Source organism: Oratosquilla oratoria, chromosome 19 (genome assembly GCF_046742065.1).
Source record: "Oratosquilla oratoria isolate Oo_2021 chromosome 19, ASM4674206v1, whole genome shotgun sequence".
Lineage (NCBI taxonomy): Eukaryota > Metazoa > Arthropoda > Malacostraca > Stomatopoda > Squillidae > Oratosquilla > Oratosquilla oratoria.
In genome coordinates this window covers 13096994-13106993 of record NC_134795.1, presented here as the reverse complement: position 1 = coordinate 13106993, position 10000 = coordinate 13096994, and the positions used below count along the sequence as shown (strand labels likewise).

Below are 10000 nucleotides of genomic sequence, written 5' to 3'. Positions count from 1 at the left end.
AATCTACGATCATTGAATTTCAGCCCAACATGAATATTTCAAAGGGGCAATGGTCCCCGGATAAAATGTCCGGACTCTTCATCACCAACCTATTGAAAGCTCATTTGCCTCCTGACCTCACATACGGAGTGAGAAGATGGTAGAGATATCTTCCCATGTTCCCCTTGATTTTTTTAAGGGTGCTACTTAAACAGTACGCCCTCTCTCTTATTTGTATCTACTGAAGAGGATTGCAGTTTGCCATCGAAATATATAGATTCCCCGTTTCCAGTCTTTTCTACTCCAACAGTGGTTTCTACGTTATTTATATATATATATATATATATATGTATATATATATATATATATGTATATATATATGTATATATGTATGTATATATATATATATATTGGAAGGAGGCCATTTATGATGCATGCGTTGTTGAAGTTCAACAGCTGCGATAGCATTATTATGCTTGTAGAAATGCTTTTCTAAGTTGCGCACCAACGTGCGGTCGTCTGGAAGCAGGTTCTTAAGCAGATTGCTGAAGTCCATGGTGTATATCTCTCGAGACGTCTTTCGGCCGTAACTGGTGTGTGTGTGTGTGTGTGTGTGTGTGTGTGTGTGTGTGTGTGTGTGTGTGTGTGTGTGTGTGTGTGTGTGTGTGTGTTTGTGCGTGTGTGTGTGTGTGTGTGTGTGTGTGTGTGTGTGTGTGTGTGTGTGTGTGTGTGTGTGTGTGTGTGTGTGTGTGTTACTGTGTGTGTGTGTGTGTGTGTGTGTGTGTGTGTGTGTGTGTGTGTGTGTGTGTGTGTGTTTGTGTGTGTGTGTGTGTGTGTGTTCGTGTGTGCATTTTGAATGTTCTGACAGCCATTAGACAAGTCTATTGTGATAGGAAACTCTCCATCCTGGTTTCTGAAGGTCAAAGTTTATTTCGGTTGACCTGCGTGTGGCAAATGTCCGCCATATATATTTGTCTACTTTAAAGTGTGAATTGCATTCCTAACTCTTTTGGTTCTCGCTAAATCCAAAACATTTTTGTTAATGGTGGAGGCGGCTCTGGTCATAATTGCGTGCCAGCAGACCGAGACCATATCTGTCCCTCAGTCGAATAGAATTGTCTGTCAGTGATCGATCAGAAGCTTTCCAAACACAAATTCGACCCACAACATATCAGAATTATGAAAACATTTCTGTTTTTACTGTGTAACAGATATCTTTGTATACAGTAATATCCTTAAAATAAAAGTTATTTTAAACAAAATCGTATTTATACAACATTTCTGTTTTTACTGTGTATCATATATTTTTGTATACAGTAACATCCTTAAAATAATTTTTTTAAACAAAATCGTATTTATACAACATTTCTGTTTTTACTGTGTGTCAGATATTTTTGTATAAAGTAATATCCTTAAAATAAAAGTTTTTCTTAAACAAAATCGTATTTATACAACACATTCCCTTTGTTCAGATATAGCATAGATCAGCTTTGCTTGTCCGTTTTAAAGTCGTCGCACTTTAGTGAAAAATCATAGAACCTTGAAATCATTATTCGTTCACTTATAGGACACGCGCGAGCGAAGTATATCACGTTTAGATATAAAGCATTGACATTTGCCGAATCTAAGCCTGAATTTAAAATGGTTTCCGATATTCGTATTCATTTGATCGCACTAATTAGGTACCCTTTAAACAATGGATGAAATTAAATTTCCAACGCCGGCCACGGGGGAAAATTTACCTTCAACTCATTCAATGAAGCGTAAAATGAAGGAAATGATGGAAAAGTCAATCCAGAGAAATGTCTACATATTAATCACGTGATTAGGTGTGTACATTCAACGAAAATAAGCTTTGACCCTTTGTGTGTGTGTGTGTGTTTTTTTTTTTTTTTTTTTTTTTCCTTACGGCCGTTTTGGGACGTCGATAAACCACACTGATGGACGACGCTCATCGGCAAAAAGAGATTGTAGCCTGTTGGTCAGAATTTCATTTATCTTTGTAAAAATAAGAGAAATTTGTATATCCATGGGTCCAACCTATGGGTACATCTGTAAAAAGAACTTCATTTCATATATAGCAAAATGATTAGGTAGTATTTTTTATTTTATTTTTTTTAATCTTGATAACCTAAACGTTGAAAGGTTGAAAGTGAGAGGCAATTTCCGCTTTAATCAGTGGCAAGGCCGGCGCCAAAGCAGTGAAGGACAAGGGAAGAATATTTACTACCTGTGCCATGTATACCTTTGATTTTTTTTCTTTCTTTTTGCTATACATGTATATGTGTATACATATGCATATATAATATATGTATATATATATACATATATATATATATACATACATACATATACCAAGGATTTTTCACCCTTACAAGGGAGGTAGCCAAAAAGGAAAAGGCATAAAATCATTCCCACCCATTCCATCCCTGAATACACTCCACACCCCTCCACCCTCCCTCTTATCTTAGCACTTCCTGGATGACGGGTCATCCCTGCACCTTGTCCATTGCCCTGGGTCAGAAGCAGTGTCGCAAGACACAGCACATCCACAGCAAGGCCGCTTCATTAAATCGGCGACCCCCCCCCTCTCCGTCCCCCCATGCATAAAAGGAGAAGACGGGGAGAAATCCCTTCGGGCTGCGTCAAGTTTTGCTCACACATACTACCTCACCCCCCATCCCCCCGCCCATTCCACCTCATGCATCACAACATCATCCATATACAACCATTCTCCATTCACCCCTGTCTTCTGTCCTCTCCCGTCCTTCCTCAACAGACATTCCCCTCTTCCCCAAAGCCCTCTTCACCCCATCCATCCACCTCATCCTAGGACGTCCCCTCATGTTCACTCCCTCCACATCTGCCTTCCATACCTCTTTTTTTAGTCTTTCTTCACTCATTCTTTCCATGTGTCCAAACCATCCTAATACTCTTTCCTCAACCCTATCTCCCAACTCCCTTTCCACCCCTGTTCTCCTCCTCACCTTCTCATTTCTCAATCTGTCTAGCCTAGTAACCCCCATCATACTTCTCAGACACCTCATCTCAAACACATTCAAACTCCTTCTCTCTTCCTCTCTTATGTTCCATGTTTCTGCCCCATACAGTACTGTTGGCACAACCACTCCTTCATACAATCTCCTCTTAGCATCCATTCCCAAATGTCTATTCCTCATTACACTCTTTAATCCACCAAGGCATTTACTCGCTTCTCTCAATCTACATTCTACCTCCACCTTCACTCCCCCCTTTCCTGCCACATTCGCACCCAAGTATCTAAAACTATCCACTTCCTCCAGTCGCTCTCCCTTAATGCTCACTTCCAGTCTACTGCCACTTTCACCCCTTGTACATCTCATCACCTTACTTTTACCCACATTTATCTTTACCTTTCTTCTATCACATACTCTCCCAAACTCTGTCACCAACTTCCTCAATCCCTCCTCCGACCCTGCCACAAGTGCAGTGTCGTCCGCAAACAAAAGCTGGCTCACCTTCCACTTTTCTCCATTTTCTTTAACCATCTCCAATCCCTGACCCACTACCCTTGCATTTACCTCTTGCACTACCCCATCCATGTATAAGTTGAACATCCAGGGCGACATAACGCATCCCTGACGAAGTCCCACCTTTACCTCGAACCACTCACTCTCTCCATTTCTAATCCTGACACAAGCTCTACTACTCTCATAAAAACTCTTGACAGCTCCTAGAAGCTTTCCTCCTACCCCGTATATCTGCATAACCTCCCACAGTGCCTTTCTGTCTACCCTATCGTAAGCCTTTTCCAGATCCATAAAAGCCCAAAAAAATTCCTTCCCCTTTCCTATAGCTTTCTCACATATCTGTCTTACCACAAAGATCTGATCTACACAACCTCTACCCGTCCTAAATCCACACTGTTCCTCACCAATTACTCCCTCTGTTCCTCTCCTAATCCTCTCAATCAAGATCCTCCCATAAGCCTTCCCAACTACACTTAACAAGCTAATCCCTCTGAAACTACTACATTCACACTTGTCCCCTTTTTCCTTGTAAAGTGGAACTATACAGGCACTCCTCCAGTCCTTCGGCACTCTACCCTCTCTCCAGCAAACATTAAATAACCTCACCAGGCAGTCCACCATCCCTGTACCTCCTTTTTTTTTTTACATTCTGCATGGCATCCATCCAGACCAGGTGCCTTACCTGCTTTCATCATCTTAACAACTGCCTTCACTTCATTCTTCCTTATTTCTCCTCCATTTTCCTCACTTATCACTCTCATAACACTCTCATAACACTCATATAACACTGATCCTTATATTGATATGCTAAAAATGTCCTTTAGCAATCAGATCGCATATCAGATAGCAATCCCACAATATTTAAAATCTATAGAAAAATCTATTTAAATCAAATAAATCTGATTTCAATGAAAAAAAAAATCGATTTTTTTTTTATATTTAAAAAAAATCGCAAACCCTGGTGTCCACTAACCTCATACAATAATACCTGTTAAGTCCGGCTAAAATTGTCATTTCAAAGCATAACAGTGCCTTAAAAATAGTTTCTTATTTCACTATAAAAGTTTATATTAACTTATATTGCATTGAATAAGTCAATAGTTGATATATTTGTCCTATATACAATGTTAGGTTTCTAGTTTTTATATATTTGTCCAATACAAAATGTTAGGTTACAAAGAAAGTAATGGCCTCCGCTAGCGGACCCAGGGATCTGGGTGCGCACCTCCTGTGTAATAGTAGTCCTTGATATATATATATATATATATATATATTTCTTCCTTTTTTCAATGTGGCACGTTCGGTTACTGTCCCACTTCCTGACCACAAAGATTTTGCTTTGATGTCCAGCTGGTACTGTTAAATATCATTTGCTTCATTAGATGATGAACGTTGAGGAAAGTTGATGGCTTTGGGTGAGGCCGAGCTATACCTGACTCTCCTCTACTTCCTGTAATTGTTTTTATAGTGTTAAGCAAATATATTTTTTTTACTCGTCTTGTTTTCATTATTCTCGTTGTCTTTTTAGTTATAAAGATTTTGCATCTATGTACCTGTTGAGAAGCTAAACCTTTACCTAATATTATAACTCTATACTTTCAATTTAGCTTGCCTACTATACATTATGAATTTATATAAAATCTACCAATTGACCATGCATACTAAATCCTTTATATGATCGCCACCCTTTCCTTCATAATCTATCATATTTATGTTACTGAAAACATGAAACACGTAGTAGACATTAATTCTATATAATATGGTTTCAATGTTTACTTTTCATACAATTATAAGACTACTCTTACATCCCCTTTGTATATGTCATATACACCAGGAGTTATCGTTGGCTACTCAAGTAGTTTTCTTTCTCCTATTCCCAATATATGTAAGTAGATAGATATAGATATATAGATAGATAAAGGGAGAAAGAGACGGGGGAGAGAAAGAGGAAGGGAGAGAGAGGAGAATGGGGAGAGAAAGAGGGTAGGGAGAGAAGGGAGAGAGAGAGAGAGAGAGAGAGAGAGAGAGAGAGAGAGAATACTCTATCTGTACGTACACCAATGTAGGACTGCACCGGCTTGCGCCGATAGTGACTGATGTCTGAGTCGGGAAGCCGCCAAACTTTCCAATAAACTGCTGTCGAGGTTTATTGAGTGTTTTGGTGGAAACGGCTGGAGAAGGAGGCATCCCACCTGTCCACGGATGAGATGTTTCATGTACGGTCCCCTTTCACTTTCTTCTGGAACCTCTTCGTCGTGAGAGAAAACGTGGATATCTCATCATCATTTTTAACAGCTGGTTTTGTTTAGGACAGCTAGTTTTAACCCAAGTGGCCTACCTTACAGATTTTCATTATGTAATTAGTTTGATTTGTTCTAAAACGGGATTTCGGTGGATTCATGGTTTTATCATAAGGCTGCCCATGATCAAGAAAGTGTCTAGCATTAGCCAGCACAAAACTTTTAGAGTCTGTAAGCAGCTTGAAGCTGCAAAGAGATACTTTCGCCTCTTTAGTATAAACTCCCGTTCCCGTGAAGAGTGGCCTTTTTAGATCACGCTGTTCCATCCCGACCCCTTTCCCCAACGTGAAACATCTTATGAATTTCATCCCGAACAAAAGCAAGGTATGTTATAGGTGGCCGACTCTCACCATAGCAGATCTCTTGATCTACAAGAGCCCCCTTTCGACACGGTGTCCGCCCTTAGAACTGCATAAGGTCACCTGCCTTATAAAAAAGATCCAATATGTCAACCCTCAAAAGCGGTTAAGTACTTGAGCGGGAATTTCTCTACTGTGTCATTATCTGGAGTTGGTCACATATTATTCACGTGGGACATCTTGTCAGAGGTCAGCACTTAGAATACAAATATGAATCCAGAGTCTGCAAAATGTACAAATCAGGGCTACTTCTCATTTACATATGCTCGCGAAAGAACAAAAGTAAACAGCCATCAAATTGCCGTTAGGGGAGGGACGTCTTGATAGTAAGTATATCGGGTGGAAAAACGTCGAAGTGAAATATGTTTTTATTCTTTCTGTGAAAGTAGGAAAACAGTAAGCATTTTGCAAATGATAACTCTATATACCTATATAAATATGAATAGATATATACGTACACACACATACATACATACCAATCTAAACTCCGTCAGATCCTGCGGATAAAATGGCAGGACAGGGTCACAAACAACGAGGTCTTCCTCCGTGCAAGGACAGAAAGCATAGACACCACTATAACACGTCACCGACTACGAGGGGCTGGTCATCTTGCCCGGATGCATCACAATCGCTTGCCAAAACAAGTACCGCTCTCAGAGCTTGACTTTGGGAACAAACCTCGCGGTGCACCAAAACACAGGTTTAAAGACCAGCTCAAACATTCCCTGAAGGTGGTTGATATCGCCTCTACCAACTAGGAAACAGAGGCCGTTAATAGAGAGAGCTAGCGAAGAACCATCCACGAAAAAACAGAGACCTTTGAGAACAACAGAAGGCAGCAAATAGAAGTAAAAAGAAATATAAAGAAGGCAAGAGCAGAGAATCCCCAGAACCCCCCGACCATTCCCTGTGGTGGCTGCGGCCGCCTCTTCCGAGCCCAGATAGGACTCATCTCACATAGAAGGAAATGCCAGTGAGCTGCGTATATTCGGACACAAGTGCTACCAACTACGACACACACATCACCAGTGAGCTCAGTAGCTCAGTCGGTAAGGCGACGGCAGTGAGATTTCACGAGCCCAGGTTCGAATCCGGGGAAGACAGTCGGAACTATTTGATCGACATTACCGTCACTGGTGATTCCATTCAGGTATGACAACAGCGATAAGTCCATCAAGGAAACGTACCAGTCGTAACCACTACCTAAGAGCCCTGGGTCACTGTTAAATAATAAGTACGGACGGCAGTTAGCAGTCGACTTAGTTCTTCGGGAAATAGATTAATTTCCAGGTTGATGAATTTTATAGGGTCAGCCAGTAGTTCAGTAGGTAAGGCGACGGCAGTGAGATTTCACGAGCCCAGGTTCGAATCCGGGGACGACAGTCGGAATTATTTGATCGACATCACCGTCACTGGTGATTCCATTCACACACACACACACACACACACACACACACACACACACACACACATATATATATATATATATATATATATATATATATATATATATATATATATATATATATTGTTGAGACATTCTGACAGGTTGACGTAAGCGGAGTAGGAAACACAGGAGTCTTAGTCTTGAGTTTATTCCTAACTAGTTTCGCAGGTATGCTTTGAAAAAGCACACCTGCGAAGCTAGTCAGGAATAAACTCAAGACTAAGACCCCTGTGTTTCCTACTCCGCTTACGTCATTATATATATATATATATATATATATATATATATATATATATATATATATATATACATATATATGTATATATACATATGCATATATATATATATATATATATATAAAGATTTATATATATATATATACATATATATATATTAAGATTTATGTATATATATATATATATATATATATTTGTTTACTTATGCATTTATATATTCATCTATTCGTTTATGTAGTTATTATTTATTCGTTTACTTATTTAATTTTTATTATTTATTTCTTCATTTATTTATATTTATTTACTTATCTATTTAATTATTCATTTATTGTTTGTTTGTTTGTTTGTTTGTTTATTTGTTTCTTTATTCATGAATCTTTCATTTTTCATTAATCATTTCGTGATACTTCCGGTGCAAAGTAATCAAGAGATTTTTTTTTGTATAGTCTAAATGAGAATATTACAGGCTACGACAATTTCTCTGAACAATGAGTGATATTAAGTTACTTTTGTTTGTCCTTAATTGAAATCTGCATGCTGTATTTTTATTCACCAGTGTACACACGACAAGAATGGTTCTTTTCAACTGTCAACAATTGTAGACTTTATTCCCATGGACATTCAGAGCACAATGTGTTCTTTGTCCTCTGAAACAACATGAGATTAGAACTTAAAATATTACTTTGCAGATTAATATTTTAAATATTTATTGTTCTGTAAGGGATGGAATGTGAGGTTTCGTCTTCGACTCGTGAACATGGAATCAACTACGAACTACCTCTGCTCACTAAGAGCTTGAAATAAATACGACAATTAATTCTATAGCTTATTACCTAACATTCTCTCACCTTCAACTTTATATTCATATAAAATAAGAACAACAATACGAGCAGGCCACTTGCCCTTACGTCATCAGTGTTCATATAATCGTATCAGCTTAGCTCGTCTAGTTGGATCACGTTTCAAATCACTGTAATTTCGAATCACAAGCGCCTTCGATTTATTGGGTGATTTTTTTTTCGATGTTGATGGAATCGGGCAGCTGTATCAAGACGAATCATTTTGTGAGTTAAAGCTTTCTTGCTTTGAACGGCGTAATAGAAAAAGTAATGAGGTCATAGCCGATAATGAACTTTCCCTATGGACCCAATTTACCAATGATGATAGGTTATTAATCTTGAAGGTAAAACAAATAAAATTGTATTAGATGGAAAAGTCAAATGAAGTGTGATTATCGTCTCTGCGTGAAAAAGTGCATTTCTGTAGGACTAGATTGATTCAAAACAAACTGGAATAAATGAACTTATAGAAGGGCATCAAATTAGGGAAAATCAATTTTCTAAAGGATAAAAGAATTATACAAAGTTTCATAACGTCAGTGAAATATTTTCAAAATTCTCCGTGGATGAAAAGGACCGAAATTCACATGAAAAATTAACGAAGAGGAATTGAATTCTGAAGCCTGTGACCACGAGCCGAGATTCGCGTACATCAGGTATCAAACGGAAAACAAAGTTCTAACGGCAGCTGATCCATGCGACACCGTTGTTCCAAACATTGCGCCATAGCGTCGGTTTTGTCTTTATCTTTCCTGAATACCCTGTTTACAAAAGAGGTTTTAAATTTTGACATCCCACATTATTTTGTCTCCTCATAACATGTAACAACCTCTCAAAACCGCGACTTTTAAATACACACTACTAAAACCTTATAGTTTTCCGAATGCTTTATTAGTCAATGCAGATGATAATTTGCTCCTTATTACTTCAATTATTATTATACATATTCAGGCTAACCATGCAGAGCTCATCTAGTAATCCCATTTAGTAGGGCTGGCATCCGGTGACTGATCCTTTATTCCTTCTATAGATTAAAACCATCAAAATAACGCTACACACAACACAGATATAAATCTAATTTTTCATACCAGAAATATCTGTGTGAGGCTCCAAAGACAGTTTCTTGTTTCTGAGTTGAAACCTGAGATATCACTCGATTTATTGTTGGGCCTAATCGATCTTTCACAGCATCAACATTCTTGGATCAACAAAGCTATCCAAATTAAAAGATATTATATGATTGTCTCCGATATTACATGAATGTCATTAACGTTATCATTATGGTCATTAGTCTTTGTGTCATTATCCTTTTAATTGCGATTAATTACTAT

The 10000-nt window shown here is 38.4% G+C and overlaps 1 protein-coding gene across 2 annotated transcripts in view; it reads left to right on the top strand.

The window, feature by feature from the left end:
* LManII (Lysosomal alpha-mannosidase II) overlaps window positions 1-10000 on the top strand; it is a 670847-nt gene that overhangs the window by 416407 nt on the left and 244440 nt on the right. The gene's annotated exons all lie outside the window — the stretch shown is intronic.